The sequence below is a fragment of the Canis lupus genome, chromosome 17 (genome assembly GCF_003254725.2).
Source record: "Canis lupus dingo isolate Sandy chromosome 17, ASM325472v2, whole genome shotgun sequence".
NCBI lineage: Eukaryota > Metazoa > Chordata > Mammalia > Carnivora > Canidae > Canis > Canis lupus.
This window is the reverse complement of record NC_064259.1, coordinates 40,118,930-40,142,404: the sequence shown is the minus strand read 5'-3', so window position 1 is coordinate 40,142,404 and position 23,475 is coordinate 40,118,930. Positions and strand designations below refer to the sequence as shown.

The following is a 23,475-nucleotide window of genomic DNA, read 5'->3' as shown; positions in this document are numbered from 1 at the left end:
GCTCCATAGGTGCTCCTCATGGGCACTTCAAATCCTGTCTGGGCAGTCAACCTAAGGCCTCTTCAGCCCCAGCCTCCTCCCCAGGGCCTTGTCTGGGACACCAATCGCATGTTCTCTCCCTTTGGATTCCACAGACTCCCTGTGGGTCCACCCTGGAGAGCAGAACCCCATTTCCCAGGGCCCCCTGACTTAGAAGATTCCCGTGACTTTCTCATCCCCTCAATTCAGTCTGACACTATCTACCTGGAGTTAATGCAAACCCCATAGATCAAGGGCTCAGTTCCACAAGACAGCCCCCTCCTCCCACTTCAGACCCCAATCCCAATCTACAAAAGATGAACATAAGCAACCCAATGACCCAGCAACACCCTTCCTACTTACATATCCCAGAGAAATGAGTGTATGATCCACCAAAGGATATGTTCCTGGCAGCCTTATTCATATTAACCAAAGAGCAAAAACACCCCTTATGTCTCTCAACAGAATGGATAGACAAATTTGATATATTTGCACAATTTCTCAATCATTAGGTTACTCAACAATAAAAAAGAACCAAGTACTAATATCTAATTGTACGATTTTATTTCGATGAAATTCTAGAAAAGGCAAAAATGATTTCTAATAATAAAAGTCAGCAGAACCTCCCAGGGTGATTAAAATGTTGTATACCTCGATCAGAGTGGTAGTTACAAGGGTGTGTACATGTGTAAAAAACCATCAAGAAGAGCAGCCCGGGTGGCTCAGCGGTTTAGTGCCACCTTCAGCCCAGGGCCTGATTCTGGAGACCCAGGATCGAGTCCTGCGTCAGGCTTCCTGCATGGAGCCTGCTTCTCCCTCTGCCTGTGTGTCTACCTCTCTCTCTCATTAATAAATAAATAAAATCTTAAAAAAAAAATCAAGATAAATACTTACAATGAGCAGTCACATGCAGTTTGCTGTCTGTGTGTTTTACTTGAATGAAAAGATTTTTTTGGACACCTGGGTGGCTCAGTGGCTGAGCATCTGCCTTCAGCTCAGGTCGTGATCCTGGCCCGGGGATCAAGTCTTGCATCGGACTCCCTGAGGGGAACCTGCTTCTCCCTCTGCCTGTGTCTCTGCCTCTCTCTCTGTATCTCTCATGAATAAATAATAAAATACTTTTAAAAAAAGATTTTTTAATCCTATGAAGAGCTAAAGATTCCCAGATTCTAAGGCAATATACAATTAATTCAGAGGAAAAAGCTGAAAATTGTGTAAACAAGCCCTCCTGAATATTTTCCCCACTTTGAGTGACCCTCTTTTTTCTTTTTTTAAAGATTTTATTTATTTATTCATGAGAGACACAGAGAGAGGCAGAGACACAGGGAGAGGGAGAAGCAGGTTCCTTGTGGGGAGCCCGATGCGGGACTCTACCCCAGGATCCCAGGATCACGCCCTGAGCTGAAGGCAGACCCTCAACCACTGAGCCACCAAGGTGCCCCTCCTGTCTCTTTTCTAATTAGTCAAATATTAACCAACCTACCAGACCCTACCAATCACCACTTTCTCTGATTAGCCCTCTTAGATTTCCCAGCAAAGACATTCTCTTTCTCCTCTCAGCTCCTATCTTTACCTCTCTGCTGGTACCTGGGCACATGCATCACCTTCCTGTCTGGACTGAATAGAGAAGGATTCTTATTAATTGAAGCCAGCACATAATACACTGTAGCCAGCACATAATGCATACTTAAATAAATACTTCTTGAATTACAGCTGAAATATCACCTGGCCTCGTCTTGGCTATGCTAAAGCCATGCTGCTACCAGGCCCAACCACTGTCTGAATGTTGGTTCTATTATGCATTGACAGAGCCCAAGCATGGTGGGTATGTGAAAGTTACCATGGTGCAAGAAAGCCAAACATCTTCATTTCCCTCCTAGAGCCCAGTTCAGGACACAATGCGATTACAAGGAGGAGAAATACGGTTAATTCACAATTGAGGCTATTGACAGAAAGCTGTATATTACCCAGAGAGCAACTGTGAGTCTCAATCAGTTAAAAGATTTTAGATATTGGACTGCTGATTTCTCTGAAATACAGAGGCTGTGTTCTGGTTCATTTTAATTCGGCATGCCTTTTTTGAGCATCCAGTGAGTGTCTATCACTGCACTAGGCCTGTAGAAGCTGCAAGATGTGAGCCAACCAAGTATACAAAAGGCAAAGTGAAATAAATGCCGAAGAGAAGGTGTACAAAGGAGTGGTGTCTGCACGGGAGGCTGCCTCATGTGAAAAGCAGCATTTGAAGACCTTGAGGAGTGAGAAGGGAAGCAGGGCTTTCTGAACAGGTGAAGCAACGCACAGCAATCCCACATTCCTGAAGGGAGAGGGAGTGGTTCAGTGGAAACAGAAGCCTCACAATGGGCTTAGAAAGATACTTTTTTTTACTCTGTAGACAGTTGAGAGCCACTGCAGATTTTGGAGGCTGAGACAAACTGATCTGAGATGTATTTGATAGCATGTGAAGGATGTTGTGACTGACATGGAAGGTTATCTATCCAACGTCCACCACCAACACACCAGGACACACTCCTCATCCCCTCCTATCCTGCCTTCTTTGTGGTACATGCAAGTGCAATTTTATTTAGACATGAAGCAGGTGATGAGCTTCAAGGGGTCAGCTCCAGGAGCAAAGTTTGATTAGTATAAACATACGGCACCCAGGGGTTCAGCATTATAGAAATTTCTGAGGGCGTTTTGTTTCAGTTTGGCTATCATAATGATTAGGGAATACTGTTGATCATAAACTGGGATCAGGAATACTAGACATCGGGGGATCCCTGGGTGGTGCAGCGGTTTGGCGCCTGCCTTTGGCCCAGGGCGCGATCCTGGAGACCCGGGATCGAATCCCACATCGGGCTCCCGGTGCATGGAGCCTGCTTCTGTCTCTGCCCCTCTCTCTCTGTGACTATCATAAATAAAATAAATAAATAAATAAATAAATAAATAAAAAAGGAATACTAGACATCCAGCATGGCATATGACAACTCCATACATCAAAGATTTGTGCTGTGCCTTACATGACCTTCTTTAAAGACTCTTTATTGTAGTATAACATGCATATAGAAAAATGCACAGATCATAAGTATACGCTAAAAAATTTTAAATTAAATTAAAAAACGAGTGTACAGCTTGATGAATCTTCCCAAACTGAACACAACCTAGTGCCTAGGAGAGTCATATATCTATTTTAATTTCGAATAGGATGTATACATTTTGCCTACTTTTGAACTTTAGCTAAATGGACTTATAAAATGAATCACTACACATTTGTATAGATGAAATATCTCTATAATTATGTAACTCTAGCAAAAACAAATTCTGCACAAATTTTGTATACACTGCATTTTCCAAGAATGCAACTAGCACATAAATGTAAATTGAGGGCACCTGGGAGGCTCAGTGGTTGAGCATCTGCCTTTGGCTCAGGGCATGATCCTGGGGTCCTGGGATCATGTCCCCACAGGGAGCCTGCTTTTCCCTCTGCCTGTATCTCTGCCTCTCTCTGCGTGTGTTTCACATGAGTAAATAAATAAAATCTATAAAAATAAAAATAAAAAATAAAAAAATAAAATAAAACAATAAATCTAAATTGGGAGATGCCTTTTTTGTTTTTTACCTCAGAGCTTTCATGTCACTGATAGTGATATTTTTCTTGGCTTTTGAATTGTTGATGCAACACAATTGTATCAGTGTTCATTTGAAGTCGCTGGATTAATGGTAATGCTGTGTATAGGTGCAAACATACCTAAAGTACAGATTGCTTCTTTAGCTGCAGAACATTGCTATACTGTATTAGTCAGATTTTGATAGGTCATACTGCAGTAACAAACTCCAAAAATTTCAATAGCTTACAACAACAAATTGTATTTTTATTCACATACACATCAGTTGAAACTCTGCGCCAGTTGCATGTGCCTTTATTCTGAGAACCAAGCCAAAGGCACAGCCCCCATCTGGAACATGCTCTTGTTATGGGAGAAGGAAAGAAGAATGGCAGAGCCATACAATGGCTTTTCAAACTCTTCTCAGATGTGGAACTTCCATTCACATTCCATTGACCAAAGCAAACCAGAAAGCAAGCCTGACATCGATGAGACACTTTAGGGTTGGTGTGTATAATTCTGCTACAGGGAAGACCAGGAATAATTGGGAATCATGATAATACAATTAATCATATATGCTGAAATGCAGACATATAATTTTTTTTTATAAATTCTATTTCTTTACTTCACCTTTATATTCCCTTTTTTTTTTTTTTTTTTTTAAGATTTTATTTATTTAGGGCAGCCCAGGGGGCTCAGCGGTTTAGCGCTGCCTTCGGCCCAGGGCGTGACCCTGGAGACCCAGGATCCAGTCCCACGTCAGGCTCCCTGCATGGAGCCTGCTTCTCCTTCTGCCTGTGTCTCTGCCTCTCTCTCTCTCTGTGTCTCTCATGAATGAATAAATAAAATCTTAAAAAAAAAAAAAGATTTTATTTATTTATTTATTCATGAGAGACATAGGAAAGAGAGGCAGAGGCATAGTCAGAGGAAGAATCAGGCTCCCTGCAAGAAGCCCGATATAGGACTCTATCCCGGATCCCGGGATCACACCCTGAGCCAAAGGCAGATGCTCAACCGCTGAACCACCCAGGCATCTCTCACCTTTATATTCCTATGAGGGCTGGTATCGATTTGTTTTTAAAGTATGTGTGAAAAAATAAAAATAAAAAATAAAGTATGTGTGAGAGTAGATTAATTATCTTTGATTTCCGTTTCGAGAAAGAGAAGTGTTACAAGATATTTGATGCTAAAGGAGATGTTGGTTCTAAACAGTTGGAAATTAACAGTCTGAACCAACCATGGCAATTTTATTATTACCTTTGCAGTGATTGGCTTAGCAATAGATATGGATTGATAAAAGAATAGATATGGGTTGCTATTCTGGTCAAGAAGACCCAAGAGGAAGCCTGCTGTGGGACTTCTGGAAAGACTGAATTGCTCCTTAAGGAGGACTTAAGAGGGGCACCTGGGTGCCTCAGTCAGTTAAGCATCTGCCTTCACCTCAGGTCATGATCCTAGGGTCCTGGATGAAGCCCCATGTCAGGCTCCCTGCTCAGTGGGAAGCCTGCTTCTCCCTCTTCTCTCTCTGCCTGCCACTCTGCCTACTTGTGCTCTGTCAAATAAATAAATAAAATCTTAAAAAAAAAAAATAGGACACAAGTAAAAGCATTACAGACCATTGCAGGAAGATGTTCTTCTTGAACCATGACAGTTATTTTGAAGCCATGAAGGGAAATGCAACACACTGAGAGTGGCAAAGTGGAAAAATTACAATAATCTGTGTACTTGATGAGCTCTTGAGATGCTGAGGTTTCTCGAAAGTGCCTTATCTTTAAATATTTTGTTATGTGAAACATTACATTTTTCTTATACTTAACGAATCTGTAGTTGGGTTTTCTTACTTGCAGTCAAAAGTATTCTACAATGATCATCTGGAATGGGAAGTCTGGGTGCAAGAGATGCTGGTTTTTGGGATATGGTAACCATCCAGGCAAGAAGTAAAGAGGGCTGAAGTAGGGAAAGGCCAGTTTATCCACGGTGCAATGTTGGTCAGTGTTTAACAACCAGCTCTCACAGTCAGGGTGCAGGTAGGTAAGAGCTGATCTGTAGCATTTGCTGATTTCTATGATGTAAATATTGCCAATCTTAAACTGTCAAGAGTTTAACAATCAATTTGCTCCCTTCTGAAAATTTAACAATTGAATCTTTGTGAGTTGGTGGCAGTCAGCTCCAGCACACCAAGGGCTGTGGGGATAGAAAATCAGTACAGTTACAAAAGACTTTCCAGAGGGAGAAATATTAAGACTTTAGATGATGTGGGCAATTACAGAAGTTGTAATCTGACAAGCAGAAACTTTTATATGTCTCTGTGACTTCATTTCTGTGTCTCAAGTTCCAGGGGGGACGACCAAAGCATCCAATAACCAGGGCACTTCCCAGAAAGTACATTGGGAGACACGGTACTGCTTTGGAGATTATATAGTCCCCAAGTAAGTATCATAAATTAACTTTATGGCCAACATCTTGTACAGAGACAATAAAATGGGCCATGTCATTGGCCATGATAAAGTTGGTGTCTCTGGCACTGAGCCCAGGGAAGGGCAGGGTCAACTTGGAAGACATCACAGTGTCAGAGAACTGGCACCAGGCTAAACCCTGGAAGCTGCCACTGGTGGGAGCCTGGGTGGAAGCCCGTGGTGGGAAAAAGCAGCAGGGTTGGCCAGAATCAACATGCTAATTAGGGCCAAAGTGGAGAAGCTATCAATATTCATCGACCCATTGCTTTCTCCATTTATTCAATCACAATTTATTAAGCATCTGCTAAGTATTGGGTCCCAACATAGGTAGTTGCTCAGGATAAACAAAATGGATTATCCTGGACATTCTAACACAGGTAAGATAAACAGGTTACCTGGATTAATGACAAAATATAGGATCACGGGATACTGTATTCTGGTTTAAAACTAAATGGGCACCAAGCTTAATTTTTATCTCTCCAGTGAAATTCAGAAGACTGAGCTCATAAGATGGGGTTGACTTGGCCCTGGTGTTATTCCAGCATTTACTCTGAATTTCTGTGGCATTCATGTCTATCACTGTAATGCTAAATCGATGTACTGCATAGAAGTCAACAAGATCAGAAAGACTTGGCTATTAATTAGAAGATTAAAAAAACAACAACAACTATCAGCCCCATGAATGCTATCTAAAGTTGTCAAGCACTCACACCACAGCTAAGAATTGTTCTACATTGTAGAAAAATCCTATTCTCTAGGAAGGCAATTCTGCTCCAAAAAGCTGACACTCTTACAACAGTAACAGCACAACAGTGCAGCCCAAAGACCTTCATCTGAGGCATCTGTAGCTGAAAAGAACCTGTTTTTGAATCACTGTTTTTGTCCAAATGTTATCTCATGTCAAGCTGTCCCTTATTTTGTTTCCTGCTACTCAGATGCCAGGTTATTTGATCTGGCTTGTTCTTAGAAAAAAAAAATCAGTAGAGTGCATAATCATATCATGTGGATTCTTTGTTTTTTTGGTTAAAAAAAAAAAAAAAAAACTTGGGGCAGCCTGGATGGCTCAGCGGTTTAGAGCCATCTTTGGCCCAGGGCGTAATCCTGGAGACCCAGGATCAAGTCCCACATCGGGCTCCCTGCATGGAGCCTGCTTCTCTCTCTGCCTGTTTCTGCCCCCCCACCCCCGTGTGTCTCATGAATAAATAAAATCTTTAAAAAAAAAATTATCCAACCAGTCGTAAGCAAAAAAGGATTTATTTATTCATGTAAACAAGAGATCCAGGAAGTAGGTAGGTTTTGCTTCAGATGTGGCTGATGGAGATAGCCAAATGATGTCACCTGGTCTCTCTCTCTCTCTCTCTCTCTCCATCTTTCAATTCTGCAATTTTCTTTCTTCCTTCTTGGGCTGGCCTCTTCACTCATGGTGACAATACAGCTGTGCAGCTCAAAGACTACATTCCCCCAAAGTGTGAAAACAGCAAAAATGAGAGAATGTCTCTCCTTCCAGTTCAAACAAAAAGCCTGGACCTAACCTTCACCTGCCAGAATTAGGTCAGGTGTACCTCCCTGACCCGATCACATTGGCCAGGTCAGCCTCACTAGAATCACAGGAACATTGAGTAGAGATGGCGTAGATTTTTTTAAATTGAAGTATAATTGACATATGACATATTAGTTTCAAGTGTACAACATAATGATTTGATATTTTCATACACTGTGAAATGATCACCACAATCAGCCTAGTTACCATCTGTCACCATACAAAGTTACAAAATCCAAGGAGTAGATTTGTAAGTGAAAATTAAGTACTATTATTAAGAACAGGGTAAATGGGTATTAAGCACCCAAACTCATCATTGTTCACCACAGTCACATGCTAAACTGGTGTATAAAGATTCCATATTGGGCTCCTGGGTGGCTCAGTTGGATAAGCAACTGCCTTTGGCTCAGGTCATGATCTCAGTGTCCTGGGATCGAGCCTCACATCAGGCTCTCTGCTCAGCAGGGAGTCTGCTTCTCCCTCTAGCTCCCCCCCACACACACTCCCTCTTCCTCCCCCTTGTGCTCACCCTCAAGCTCTCTCTCTCTCTGAAATATTTAAAATAAATAAAGGCTCCATATTAACCTCTTAGCCCCTGGGGACTACATGAGTCTTTTTTTTTTTTTTTCTACATGAGTCTTAACTTGGTGTAGATAGACTTGAACAGGTGGAGAATACCTAACTTCTGTCATCATGGCCCTTATTCCCAACGTTCTTACCAAAAAACTAGGGCTGGAGCAAGGGCTCTGAGATTAAAGACACACACACACACACACTCCACCTACATATATACGTGTGTGTACATACAGAGAGAGAAAAAGAGATTTTTAAGGAATTGGCTCACACAATTGTGGGAGCTAGCAAGACCAAAATCTATACAGCAGGTTAGCAGGCTGGAAACAAGCAATTCATCCACGTTACAATCTTTTTTTTTTTTTTTTTTTTCCACGTTACAATCTTAAGACAGAATTCCTTCCTACACAGGAAACCTCGATTTTTGCTCTGAAGGCCTTCAACTGATTGGATGAGGCCCACCCATATTATGGAGGGTAATCCCTTTTACTTCAGGTCAGCTGATGGTAATTTTTTTTTAAGATTTATTGACTTATTTACTCATGACAGAGAGAGAGAGGCAGAGACACAGGCAGAGGGAGAAGCAGGCTCCGTGCAGGGAGCCCGATGTGGGACTCAGTCCAGGCACCACAGGATCACGCACTAAAACAAAGGCAGACACTCAACGGCTGAGCTACACAGGTGTCCCCTGATTGTAAATGTTATTTTTTTTTTTTTAATTTATGATAGTCACACGAGAGAGAGAGAGAGAGGCAGAGACACAGGCAGAGGGAGAAGCAGGCTCCATGCACCGGGAGCCCGACGTGGGATTCGATCCCAGGTCTCCAGGATCGCGCCCTGGGCCAAAGGCAGGCGCCAAACCGCTACGCCACCCAGGTATCCCCAAGGTGATATATAAAATTAACCAGTGCAGTGCTTGAGGTTGATTTGTCCTTTCATCCTGGCAGGCACCAGATTCCAGCAGGCATTGTCTCCAGCAAGGAACAGAGAATGCAGAAGTCCGGTTCCCACCCTGACCTAGGGCCTGAAAATGACCCTAAAGAAACTATATGGCGGGATGCCCGGGACGCCTCTCTCTATGCCTGTCATGAATAAATAAATAAAATTTTAAAAAGAAACTATACGAGAGATAATGGAACAGAAAGCTGGGAGGAGCCTCAGCTCTGAGCATCGACCTCAGAGCCGCCGTATCAGGCTTGGGTGGCCTACTTGGTGAGGTTGACTCTTTATGAGGGAGAGGAAGAAACTTCTATGATATTCAAGTCACTGAATTTTTGGGAGTTTCTGTTACATACAACGGAGCTCAATTCTATATAACACAGCTCTTTCTCTGTCGCGCGGAGGTGGAAGCTCCTGTGCAGTCAAGCCCCGGCTACACTCCTGGCCGAGGAAGGCATTGCTGCTGGAGGTGTAATGGCCCTTACTACTGCTTCACAAGAGGTGCTGAGGCCCGCCCTCCTCCACGATGGCCTACCTAGCACGTGGAATTCGCGAAGCTGCCAAAGCCTTAGACAAGCGCCAAGCCCATCTTTGTGTGCTTGCATCCAACTGTGATGAGCCTCTATGTATGTCAAGTTGGTGGAAGCCCTTTGTGCTCAACACCAAATCAACCTAATTAAGGTTGATGACAATAAGAAACAATAAGAAACTAGGGGAATGGGTAGGCCTCTGTAAAATTGACAGAGAGGAAAAACCCCATAAAGTGGTTGGTTGCAGTTGTGTGGCAGTTAAGGACTATGGCAAAGAATCTCAGGCGAAGGATGTTATCGAGGAATACTTCAAATGCAAGAAATGAACAAATAAAAAACTTGGTTTTTGGTCTTCAAAAAAAATTCTATATAATACAAAAAAAAAACAAATAAAGGAAATAACTCATTTAAGAAATCGAAAGACTAAACAAGAAATCATTATTTTAAAAGAGCATAATTCAAGATGACAGAAATAAGATTAGAGAATTGTGGGGCTTTTAGTATAAATATAAATGTTTTAAAAATCCTTGTGAAGGAGGCACCTGGGTGGCTCAGTTGGTTAAGTGCCAAACTCTTGGTTTCAGCTCAGGTTATGATCTCAGGATCATGAGATGGAGCCCTGCCCTGCATGGACTCCACTTGAGATTCCCCCCTCTTCTTTCCCTCCTCCTCTGCTCCTCCCCCTGCTCACATTCTCTTGTTCTCTCTCTCAAATAACATCTTTTTTATTTTTTAAATATTTTATTTATTTATTCATGAGAGACACAGGCAGAAGGAGAAGCAAGCTCCACGCAGGGAGCCTGACGTGGGACTCCATCCCGGATCTCCAGGATCAGGCCCTGGACCAAAGGCGGCGCTAAACTTCTGAGCCACCCAGGCTGCCCCAATAACATCTTTAAAAAAAAAAAAAAAAGAAATCCTTGTGAAGGACTCTCAGACAGTGTCAAAACCATTTTCCATCACATTTTTTCAAGAAAGGTACATCAGTTTTCAGAAAGATAAACTTAGGGTGTTAATATAAAACAAAGTAAAATTCATGTCATAAAACAGTAAACAAAGAGTGTTGTTTAATATTGGCAATCACTATTTTAAAAACATCCACAAGCTTTTATCCACCGGATAACATCATGAGCTGTGCGCACACACACGCACACACACTTCGCACATCATAACTTAGTGGAGTGCCAGGCCCAGATGGTTTCGCAGATGATTTCTCTCAAAGCTGCAAGAAAGCAATAACTTCAACACCTCAAAATTTGTTTCAGTAGCTAGAAAAGGACATATGTCTACCAATACATTTTGCAAAGCCAAAAAGATCCTGAAAACAAAATCTACTACGAATATTGTTGCAAAATTCTAAATAAAACACGTACTAACAAATTTAATCAGGAAGCACATTAAAATAGTACTACTATAATGCTGCTAATTAAAGTTTATTACAACAATGGGGGCAGCCCCGGTGGCGCAGCAGTTTAGCGCCGCCTGCGGCCCAGGGCATGATCCTGGAGTCCTGGGATCGAGTCCCACATCGGGCTCCCTGCATGGAGCCTGCTTCTCCCTCTGCCTGTGTCTCTGCCTCTCTCTCTCTCTCTGCATCTCTATGAATAAATAAATAAAGACTTAAAAAATATATTTTTAAAAAAAAATAAAGTTTATTACAACAATGCCAGGATATTTCAGTTTCAGGAAATCTATTGTCATAATTCAGCTCATTAATTGACAAAAGGAAAAAAGCATATATATTTATCTTGCTATGAGCCCAAAAGTCAGTTTTTATGAATTTCAACAGCTATATCTGATTTCTTAAAGTTCTTGGTAAACTAATATATGAAATACTTCTTAATAGAATATAAAACTATTTGGTTCATACTAACAACTGTGAAACTGTGAAACAGAGTAATTTCCACTATAGACTTCATCAACCTCATAAACACCTACAATAATATCCTCATGTAAATGTAATAAAGACATCTCTAGAAAATATTGCTACTTTATTAACAGCAAAAGCAGTGTCCTTACAAGGTGCGAAGCAGATCGGTGGGTGCCTCCGTCATTCCCACCCAACAGGCCCCTCTCTTCCAACTAGATTGCTGTGCTGGTCCCTTAAAAAAATTCTAGGGATGCCTGGGTGGCTCAGTGGTTGAGGTCTGCCTTCAGCTCAGGGCATGATCCCAGAGTGTCAGGATCGAGTCCCACATCAGGCTCCTCGGAAGGAGCCTGCATCTCCCTCTGCCTGTGTCTCTGCCTCTCCCTGTGTGTCTCTCATGAACAAATAAATAAAATCTTTCCAAAAAAATTCTAGAGGCCCCAATAATGATAGAAACAAGGCAGACGAATAGCCTTTGGGCCAACACTGTTCCCATCACTAATGCCCAGCTCTTCCTGGAGGTGCAGGGGGCAGTAAGAGCCCTGCACGGCTGCTTCGCCTTCTTCTGACCACAGGCTCAGGGTGCTGAGGGGGCTCTTTCAAGAACTTCTCCTGGATTCTGGCCCACCCAGACCCCAGGCCTAGTTTATGGCCTCCCCAAGCCAGGAGGGCATGAGCTGATCCAGGGCAGGTCCAGGCAAGGTGGACGCACAGGGCTGATATTTTATGGCTTAAGCATCTTGAGAGGATCTGATGACTCAGCCAGCAATTTCTTGAGCTAACATCACCCATGTGGTAAGGAAATGAGGCTAAAAGTGTTCGGGATCAGCTGTGGGGCAGAACCGGGGTAGAAATGCACCTCAAGCAGGACTCTGCGGGGCTCAAGAGATCCAGGGGCCATTTAGAACAAAGAGAAGCTTGTGATCCAAGGGTGCCAGAAACGTAAGCCGGCTTCCCTGTCGGCATCCTCTTGGGATTGCGGAGTCCCCAGAAGCATAGACGCGCGCCATCTGGTGGCTCTCCGTGGAGGTGTCCACAGAATAGAGAGACCCCAGTAACTGAACCCACGCGGACCAGCAACTCCCTCCACTCGCGGCGGCGGCGGCGGCGGCGCGCAACTCCTGCAACACCAGGGGGCGCCACTCTCAGAATCCAAGTGAAGTGGCCCTTGGAGCGAAGCGCTGCGCGGGTCCCGACTGCGTCGGCCTTTCACGCACCCACCACCCAGCGGAGGGAGGGCTGCTCCTGGAGCTGGTTCTTGGAGGAAATGGGGAAGGGGAGAACGGGCCTCCGGACTAGGGCATCTGCCCTGGACAGAGGTGCCAGAGGGGCTTGGCACGTTCGATGGTAGAGCGGCAGTGCCGGGGGAGCAGGTGGGAGATGCGGGGGAAAGGGAGGAGGGGAGAGCTGCGAAGGGTCCCCAGGGTCCGGGCAGCCGGCTCGGGCTTTCTCCTGGGCCCCGCATTTTAAATCTAAGTAGCGGGGGGATCCCTGGGTGGCGCAGCGGTTTAGCGCCTGCCTTTGGCCCGGGGCGCGATCCTGGAGACCCGGGATCGAATCCCGCGTCGGGCTCCCTGCATGGAGCCTGCTTCTCCCTCTGCCTGTGTCTCTGCCTCTCTCTCTCTTTCTGTGACTATCATAAATAAAAATTAAAAAAAAAAATCTAAGTAGCGGGCAGGTGTGCATCGTTAAGCCAGCTCTCTCTCTCTCTCTCTTTTTTTTCCAGCTCTCTCTTTTAAGAAAATCTGAATTGGGGCAGCCCGGGTGGTCAGCGGTTTAGCGCCGCCTGCAGCCCAGGGCGTGGTCCTGGAGTCCCGCGTCGGGCTCCCTGCATGGGGCCTGCTGCTGCGTCTGCCTGTGTCTCTGCCTCTCTCTCTCTCTCTCTGTGTGTCTCTCATGAATAAATAAATAAATAAAATCTTAAAAAAAAAAAAAAAGAAGAAAGAAAGAAAGAAAGAAAAGAAAATCTGAATTGGAATGCTTGTGGAGAGGAGCTTGTGCCCTCGCCAGGGCCCACCGGCCCCTGTAGTCGGCCCTACCCGCAGCTTCGCCCGTTTACACTGCACCTCCAGCCCCTGAAGCACGTGGGTTTATGACCCTGTAAGGGCATGGGGTGCTGGCTCTGCATAGCACACCTAGGAACTGACAGGGAACAGACAAGCCTGCCAGTAGCAGGAGCTCGAGCCAGGAGCCTCTAATCCTTCGCACTGGGTGATGGGGGTGGGGGGTGCCCCTAATCATCATCACTGGATTGTGACCTGAGATGCCCAGGCTCTCAAGGAAAGGCTGCTGCCCTGGCCCCCGCCCAGGCCAGGCCGGAGTTCTGCAGGACTGCTTTCCTGTCCTTGCTTCAGATCAACGCTGTCTGCTCACCCCTCTTAGAAGAATTGCCTCTTCCTCCTGGCTCAGGATTTCATTCCGTTTAGACTCTGTCTTCTCTCGGGAAAGCACTGGATGTTTTAGAGGGATTCCAGACCTCTTCCATGCAGCCTGCAGGAGGCCATAAGCCGGTTCAGGTACGAAAGGGCCAAGCTGGAGGCCGAGGTGCCGAAGACCCGGGACCTTAGAAGGGAGAAAGAGTGCCATCTGGTGGCCATTTCTGCAACACGGAGAACTAGGACACATTGTATTTTTGTTGTTTCTCTCCCCTGAGCTTGAGCAGAAAAAAGCCAGAGAGTAGCAGAGTACCTAAGGGCCACATCCGAGCAGAAACAACACATTCAAGACATCCCCTCTTAGGGCGCCAGGGGGGCTCAGTCAGCTACGTGTCTGCCTTTGGCTAGGGCTGTGATCCCAGGGTCCTGGGATGGGGCTCCCTGCTCAGCGAGGAGCCTGCTTCTCCCTCTCCCTCTGTCGTCCCAACTCGGCCCTGCCCTGACTCATGATCTTTCTATCTCAAATAAATAAACAAAATATTTTTTAAGGCTTTATTTATTTATTCAGTGAGAGACACACAGAGAGAGGAAGAGACATAGGCAGAGGGAGAAGCAGGCTCCCTGCAGGGAGCATAATGCGGGAGACTCGATCCAGGTACCCAAGATCATGCCCCAAGCCAAAGGCAGACGCTCAACCTCTGAGCCACCCAGGCGTCCCTAAATAAAATAAATATTTTTAAAAACAAAACTAAACATTTCTCTCTTCTGCCACAACTGACTTCCCCTCTGCTCCCCAGTCACACATACCCCTCTGGTGTTACTCCTCTGTTGGAATGCCTTCCCTCCATCCTGGCAGGAACGTGTACTCTTCCTTGGAGACCAGGCTCAACGGGAATCCCGCCAGTGTTCAGTGTGGCTAGTGCCTTTCTCCCGTATTCCCCCAAACCTGGCCAAACCAGTCCTGCACTCACCGCAGTGTGGGGTCAATGCCCTGGCTCCAGTCTGTCTCCCACACCAGGCGTGTGCTCCTTGAGCAGTGCTGAGTAGCTTCTCCGTCCCCTCTTCTGGTATCACAGTGAGTCTTGCGAGAGGCACTCGGAGGAACAAGATCTCAGGTTCTCACTGGTGATCCCTTCTGACTCAACCACTGGGGCCCGGAATGCCAAGATTTGGCCTTGAGCTTGACTCCTACAAACCCCAGGGATGGCAGCAGGGTGTGGCATGGGAGATCCTTTCTGAGTTCCTGACTGCCATTGTTCACAGTCTTCAAGAAGCTTCTTCCTGGGCAGCCCGGGTGACTCAGCGGTTTAGCATCACCTTCAGCCCGGGGCGGGATCCTGAGGTTCCGGGATCAAGTCCCACATTGGGCTCCTTGCATGGATCCTACTCCCTGGGCGCTGCCCTACCAGCAGGGCTTCTAGGCTAACAATTCTCATTCATCATTCCATTTCTGTGTTTACCAAGGAACTTTAAGCTTGAGAGTTTGGGATAAATAAAAGGAGATACAGCTTTCATAGAGAAGGTATTCAAAAGACCCCCAAAGGAGAGTGTCAGTAAAGCCTTCGGGGCTTCAGCTGGATCTCCCGTGGGTCTGTTCTCCTTCCCAGCTGCCTTTCCACTCACACTCACACACTTGTATTGGGCACCTCTCAACACAAGCCTGATTTGAGTGGGGAAAGTCTTGCATGTGTCCCAAACACAGGAACATTGTGTCACAGGCACATAGTCATTCATGTTGCCTTTACTGCTGACCACAACTAGGAGGCCTCACCACAGCAGGTAGGTCTGAAGGCCTTTTGAAGAATACTACCCCTATGTGTACTACAAGATTGATTGCAACTTGCTGGAATTCAAGTAAATATGAGCTCCTTCCCAGACAATCTTGTCCTTGTGTTGGTGTATTCTAACAGATATAGGTTGTAGTATGAAAGCACTTTTAACTCTCTATTGTCCTTTGCTTGCTTCTGCCCCCCTTTCCTAAGTGAGTTCTTCCATAGTGGTCCATCTCGCAATATTTTCTTCTTAAAGGAAAATGGATATCTTACTTCTTTTTACTGATCAGGTCTGTAAATGTGTACTAAAAAAAAAATCAGAGTTTATTTAAAAACAGAATAGTTCATTTAAAGAGGTCTTTATTGATATTGTGATATGCATTAATTCCATTTGTTACTGTTGTGCACAAAAGCCTTGTTTACAAGGGAATGGTAAACGTTTATACCATTTTGTTCACTGTATTTAGCAGACATAACTGTCTCATAGTTACTGATTCATGATGTAAAGAAATGTGACAATATTCAGGTATGTGCTTCCTGAATGTTTCAAATTACAATCTGTGAGCACTGTTGACACCCACAGGAGATAATAAAATTATCTGTGCAAAGGTGAAAAAACAAATGGCTGTACAGGGCCTGTGACCCCTCTCCACACTGCTTGCCAAGAGGAGACAATACCATGGGGCTCAGATATTTTCTTATTTAAGGATCACAATATTTGGAGTGCAATATCTGTGTTTGCTGATCCTTGCTGTGGTCTCCCTCGCCAATGGTTTTGTCCTTCTGAGAGAATTTCTCGTTTATAGGTCTGCCCTTCCATCTTAACAAGATATGTTAAAATAAGTTATTCAGAGAGAAGGAAAAGGATATAGATCAGAAAATCAGATCTATAAAAAGAAGAGTATTAGAGAAGGAATAAGTAAAGGTAAAATAAAGGGTTCTTTTCTGATTCTTAATTGATCTAAGATAATTGTTCAAAGTTATCATCACAGCCATGTATGTGGTGCTATTTGTGATACTTCTGAACTGGCATAGAGTGATTTAAAAGTAGGCTTCAGGGACGCGTTGGTGGCTCAGTGGTTGAGCATCTGCCTTTGGCTCAGGATGTGGTGCTGGAGCCCCAGGATCAACTCTCACATCAGACTCCCTGCATGGAGCCTGCTTCTCACTCTGCCTACGTGTCTGCCTCAATCTCTCTCTCTCATGAATAAATAAATAAAATATTTAAAAGGAATCAAAAAGTAAAAAAATAAAAGTAGGCTTCGATGCATTGTAACAAACTCTTACAAATTCTAGGGTAACCACTAAAAAGAGTTTTTTCGAGAAATATAACTGATATGCTAAGAGGAGAAAAAGGAAATTTTTTAAATACTCAAAACCAGTAAAGGCAGAAAAAGCAGAGAAGATAAGAAAGAAAGAAAAGCAGGGCTTAGATACCTGTATATGAGCATTCATAGCAGCATCATTCATGCAGAATTGCAAAGGTGGAAACAACCTCTTCCACACAATAAATGTCCAGCAACAAATGAATGAATAAACAAAATGTGTTATATCATTGTAATAAGTTATTATTCAGTATTAAAAAGGAATTAAATTCTGATGCATGCTACAATATAGATGAAGCTTAAAAATATAAGTGAAACAAACCAGACACAAAAGGACAAGTATCATGATTCCATATCTATAAGGTACCTAGAACAGACAAATTCATAGAGACAAAACAGAACAGAGCTTCCCTGATGTGAGGGCAAGGGGGCTTGGGGAATTATCATTTAATGGGTACAGATTTTCTGCATGGGATTGTGAAAAGTTCTGGAAACAGATAATGATGATGGTTGTACGACACTGCGAGTTTACTTAATGCCACTGAACTATACACATAAAACTGGTTAAAATAGGGGTGGCCCCTCAGTGGCTCAGTTGGTTAAGCGTCCAACTCTTGATTTCAGCTCAGGTCATGATCTCAGGGTCCTGGGATCTAGACCCACATCTCATCGGCATCCAAGCTCTGTGCTCAGCAAGCTTGTCCCTCTCCCTCTGCTCCTCCCCACCTCCAACTCTAAAATAAATAAATAAATAAATAAATAAATAAATAAATAAAATCATTTCTAAAATGAAAATGGTAAATTTTATGCTATGTATATTTTATCACCATAAAATAAAAAGAAATAAAGAACACTGTCATGATTGAAAGTGTTACAAACATGATAGCTACTAATGTAACTAAAGCAATGATCAATGTAAATGTGAGTGGCCTAAATACACCAACTAAAAAATAGAAAGTGTCACAGTGGATTTAAAGAGACCCAGAAAGGGATCCCTGGGTGGCGCAGCGGTTTAGCGCCTGCCTTTGGCCCAGGGCGCGATCCTGGAGACCCGGGATCGAATCCCACATCGGGCTCCCGGTGCATGGAGCCTGCTTCTCCCTCTGCCTATGTCTCCGCCTCTCTCTCTCTCTCTCTCAATGTGTGACTATCATAAATAAATAAAAATTAAAAAAAAAAAAGAGACCCAGAAAAAAAATAAAAATAAAAAAATAAAGAACCCAGTTAGTATTATACTATATGTTGGCAAATTGAATTTAAATAATAATAAATAAATAAATAGTCAGTTATATGTTGTGTACATGAAATCCACTTTAAATATGAAGACACTGGGATGCCTGAATGGCTCAGCGGTTTAGCCCCTGTCTTTGACCCACAGTGTGGTCCTGGGGTCCCAGGGTCAAGTCCCACATCAGGCTCCCTGCATGAAGCCTGCTTCTCCTTCTGCCTGTGTCTCTGCCTCTCTCTCTCTCTGTGTATCTCTCATGAATAAATAAAAATAAAATAAAATAAATATATATATGAAGACATGAATAGATTAAAAGTAAAAAAATGGAGGAACTTCCTTCTACTTGCTAGATGGGATACTGTCCATCTCATGAATTATTTAATAAAGCTGATTAGATATTCAAAAAATAAAAGAAAGAAGAAAGAAAAGAAAGAAGAAAGAAAGAAAGAAGAAAGAAAGAAAGAAAGAAAGAAAGAAAGAAAGAAAGAAAGAAAGAAAAGTAAAAGGATGGAGAAAAACCTACCACACTAACACTATTCAAAAAAAGCTGGAATCACTTTTTCGTAGGGCCCCAACAGGCCCTATAAACCAGTTCTCAAAGTGGGGCTCCCAGACTAGCAGCATCAGCAGCACCTGGGAGCTTGTCAGAAATGCCAATTCTCAGGCTCCCCTTGGAACTTTCTGAATCAGAAACCCTGGATGGAGGCCCAGGATCCGGTGGCTTAACAAGTCGGGGTGGTGGGGGGGGGTGCGAGTGGCAGGTAGAAACTGATGTTCAGAACCTGTTCAATTCTGAGAGCCACTGCCCTACAGGTAGCAGGAAATATGGGTTTTGTCACTGATGACCTTTATCCTCTTGGGCAAGGCATTTCCACCTCACAAGGAAAATAGAATGTTGGGGCTTTTAGACAACTTTTAGACAATGCAGACTTCAGAGCAGAAAAATATCAGAGATAAAGAGGTCAACTCTCCAAGAAGATATAACAACCCTTAAGCTGTATGCATAACAACAGTGTTAAAACACAGGAGACAGGGGCACCTGGGTGGCTCAGCAGTTAAGCTCTGCTTTCAACTAGGGTAGTGATCCTGGGGTCCTGGGATCAAGTCCAGCATCAGGCTCCCCATGGGTAACCTGCTTTTCCCTCTGTGTCTCTGCCTCTCTCTCTCTCTCTCTCTCTCTCTCTCTCTCTCTCTGTGTGTGTGTCTGTCATGAATAAATAAATGAAAATCTTTAAAAAGACAAAATACAGGAGACAAAAACTGATGGGACTACACATAGACAGATTCCCTAGTGTAGACTTCCTTCTCTCTCTCCATGAGGGACAGATCCATCAGGCAGGCAATCATAAGGGCGTATCTGAACCAAATAGCACCATCCATCAGCTGGATCTCATTGACATTTATAGACTCCTTCATCCAACAACAGCAGACTACACATTCTTCTCAAACTCACGTGTAGCATTCACCAAGGTAGACCATATCTGGGCTGTAAAGCACACTTCAACTGATTTAAAAGAATAGAAAATCATGCCAAATCTGCTCTCAGACCAAATGAAATTAAACTAGAAATCAATAGCAGAAAATTAACTGGAAAATCTCCAAATATTTGGATATATTAGTATATGTTATAACCGTTAAATGGATATATTAATATAAGAAAGAATATATTAAACAAGGGTGCCTGGGTGGCTCAGGTGGTAAAGCATCCACCTCTGGCTCAGGTCATGACCTCCGAGTCCTGGGATGGAGCCCCAGGTCAGGCTCCCTGCTCAGCAGGGAGTCTGGGGCTCCCTCTCCCTCTGCCCCTCCTCCTGCTCGTGCTCTCTCTCTCTCAAATAAATAAAATCTTTAAAAAAAAAAAAGAATATATTAAACAGCACACTTCACAAATAACATATGGGTCAAAGAAGTCTCAAAATAATCCTTAAAATTGTAAAATATTTTTAAGTAAATGAAAATGCAATTAATCGAAATTTGTGAGATGCACCGAGAGCAGTGCTTAAAAGGGAAATTTATTTTAAAAAATAAAGGGAAGGGCAGCCCCGGTTGGTTCAGTGGTTTAGTGCCACCTTTGGCCCACGGTGGGGTCCTGGAGACCCAGGATCGAGTCCCATGTTGGGCTCCCTGCATGGAGCCTGCTTCTCCCTCTGTCTGTGTCTCTGCCTCTCTCTCTCTCTATGTCTCTCATGCATAAATAAATAAAATCTTTTAAATAAATAAATGGAAATTTATAGTACTGATACATGTTACAACATAGATGAGCCTCGAAAACATGCTAAATGAAAAAATAGACACAAAGTCCATATACTGCATGATTTCATTTATATGAAATGTCCATTATACACAAATCCATAGAGACAAAGTAGATTTGAGGCTGCCTGAGGCTTGGGAACATTTCTCCTGGGGAGTACATTTTGAATCACTACTAGGTGGATTTCTTTTTGGAGGGATGAAATGTTCTAAAATTGGGACTTCCCAGCCTCCACTTGGCTGGGTTGGTCAATGTGACACAAGATGCTTGTCTTGGAGTTGTGAGTTTGAGCCCCACATTGTGTGTAGACATTACTTACAAATAAAATATTAAAAAATAAATTAAAGGGCAGCCTGGGTGGTTCAGCGGTTTAGCGCCGCCTTCAGCCCAGAGCATGATCCTGGAGACCTTGGATCAAGTCCCGCATCGGGTTCCCTGCATGGAGCCTGCTTCTCCCTCTGCCTGTGTCTCTGCCTCTCTCTCTGATCTATCATGAATACACAGTAAAATCTTTTTTAAAATTTTATTTATTTATTTATTTATTTATTTATTTATTTATTTATTTATTTATTTATTTATTTATTTAAATTTTAAATTAAACTAAATTGGGAGTGCCTGGCTGGTTCAGTTGGTAGAACTTGCAACACTTGAGCTCAGGAGATTACTAAAAAAAAAAAAAAAAAAAAAAAAGTAAATGTTCTAAAATTGATTGTGGTGATGATTGCACAACTCTGAATATACTAAAAGCCATGAATTGTACTAGCTAAATAAGTGAATTGTACAGTGTGTGAATTTGACTTAATACAGCTATTAATGAAAAACAGTAGGGATGCCTGGGTGGCTCAGCAGTTAAGCGTCTGCCTTTGGTTCAGGGTGTGGTCCTGGAATCCAGAATTGAGTCCCACATCGGGGTCCTTGTATGGAGCCTGCTTCCCCCTCTGCCTGTGTCTCTGCCTCTCTCTCTCTCTCTCTCTGTCTCATGAATAAATAAATAAGATCTGTAAAAAATAAAATAAATTAAGAAAAGAAAAACAGTAGAGGGGAAAATCTCTAAGTAATCTAAAAGGCATAAGCAATTGTAAATGATTTTGAAATGCTAGATAGAAGAAGCACAGATTAAATAGTAAAACAACCAAACCAAATATTAAAACATTCAAATCAAGAACTGACCTCTCCTTGAAAAGACCATATTGATCTAACAGCCTTTGGTTCCATGGGGGATGAGTGAGTTTTCTGCTACAAGACTGCTATGGTCTAAACTTTGTGTCCCTCAAAATTCATAGGTTGAAATCCCATTCCCTCAAGGTGATGGTATTAGGAGGTGGGCTTTGAGGGTGATTAGGTCATAAGGGAGGAGTCCTGATGAAGGGGACCAGTGCCTTATAAAAGACACTACAGAGCCCTCTGGTGTCTTCCTCCACGTGAAGACACAAAGAGAAGACCACTATGAACCAAGAAGCAGGCCCTACCCAGGCAATGAATCAGCCTGCTCCATGAATGTGGGCTTCCCAGGCTCCAGCATGGTGGGAGAGAAACTTCTGTTGCTTATAAACTACCCAGTCTGTGGTATTTTGTTATAGCAGCCCAAACAGACCAAGACAAAGGTCAAGTGTCATGCAACCAGGAACCCCTGGGTGGCTCAGCAGTTGAATGGCTGCCTTTGGTTCAGCATGTGGTCCTGGTCCAGATCCCACATCGGGCTTCCTGCGAGGAGCCTGTTTCTCCCTCTGTCTATGTCTATGCCTCTCTCTCTTTCATGAATAAATTAAAAAAAAAATTTTTTTTAAGTATGCAACCAACCTGAGACAGTCCCAACATACTGAACCAAAGGGCATAGGAGAAAACCAGCAGAGGTGCAGCCTTTTTCCTAAAAAAGAGTATGTGCATAAAAGGCCTACCCTGGATTGGGACACTCACCATGTTTTAAAGATGCATGGAATTTCTTTTTTTTTTTTTTTTTTTTAAGATTTTATTTATTTATTCATGAAAGACACACACACACAGAGAGGCAGAGACAAAGGCAGAGGGAGAAGCAGGCTCCATGCAGAGAGCCCAATGCAGGACCTGATCCTGAGAGTCCGGGATCATGCCCTGAGCCAAAGGCAGACACCCAACCACTGAGCCACCCAGGCATCCCGATACATGGAATTTCACATCAAAATCTCATGTGCCTCCCCACCTCAAACCTCCTTCCCCTCAAATCCCATGTAGCACTATGGACTGGAGCACAACAGCAGCTGCCTCCTGTATAAGGGGCTGGGTGGTCCTGCATCTCTTGCAGTGGCCCTGCCCCCCACCACTACCTTACTCCTGGGTGGCCAGTCTGACTGCACCTGCCTGGCCCCTGAAGCAAACCCCTGTCCTCCATTAAAGATTTCTAAGGAAGACAGGGGAGTCTGCACCTCTTTGATTTGAAAGAGAAAGAAAGAGGAGATCACCTTATGGCTTCTTTTCACCTTTAAAAACATGTTCTGCAGGGATGCCTGGGTGGCTCAGTGGTTGAGTGTCTGCCTTTGGCTCAGGTGGTGATCCTGGGGTCCTGGGATGGTGATCCTGGGTGGTGATCCTGGGGTCCCAGAATCGAGTCCTGCCTGCATCAGGCTTCCCAGCAGGGAGCCTGCTTCTCCCTCTGTGTGTCTCTGCCTCTCTCTGTGTGTCTCTCATGAACAAATAAAGAAACATTTTTTTTTAATGTTCTGCAAAAAAAAAAAGAGAAAAAAAAAAGGTTCTGCAATTCTTGGCTGAATTGAAAATGTGAATCATAAAAGAAAAGGCATGGTGGAGAGGGAGAGGCAGAGGGCAAAAACCCCTCCCAGGAGGGAAAACCAATTTAGATTGAGAAACTACCTAAGTGTTGGAGTTGGGCGCCTGGAGCCAGCTGGGGCCTCGGATGTCCTCCGGGGGAGATGGAGGAGGACCTCAGGGAGCATTGGGGAGGTACTTTGTGGGGGCGGTTGGCCGTTACACTTTGGTTTCAGTTTTAAGCACGTGGCTCTAGA

At 43.7% G+C, this 23,475-nt stretch overlaps 2 long non-coding RNA genes and 1 pseudogene across 3 annotated transcripts; 1 reads left to right on the top strand and 2 right to left on the bottom strand.

Moving 5' to 3' along the window:
- Positions 1–7,701: 7,701 nt before the first annotated feature.
- On the top strand, positions 7,702–10,021 carry LOC125752727 (40S ribosomal protein S12-like; annotated as a pseudogene).
- Positions 10,022–10,700: 679 nt separating this feature from the next.
- On the bottom strand, positions 10,701–16,006 carry LOC125752819 (uncharacterized). Of its 2 annotated transcripts, none has more exons than XR_007403211.1 (2): positions 14,708–16,006; positions 10,701–14,087 (listed from the first exon to the last, which is right to left on the bottom strand). It is a non-coding gene; the product is annotated as an uncharacterized LOC125752819 (long non-coding RNA). The 2 variants fall into 2 exon arrangements; XR_007403210.1 differs by having other exon boundaries at positions 14,872–16,006.
- Positions 16,007–21,082: 5,076 nt separating this feature from the next.
- On the bottom strand, positions 21,083–23,475 carry LOC125752818 (uncharacterized). The gene is made up of 3 exons (XR_007403208.1): positions 23,324–23,475; positions 22,915–23,172; positions 21,083–21,140 (listed from the first exon to the last, which is right to left on the bottom strand). It is a non-coding gene; the product is annotated as an uncharacterized LOC125752818 (long non-coding RNA).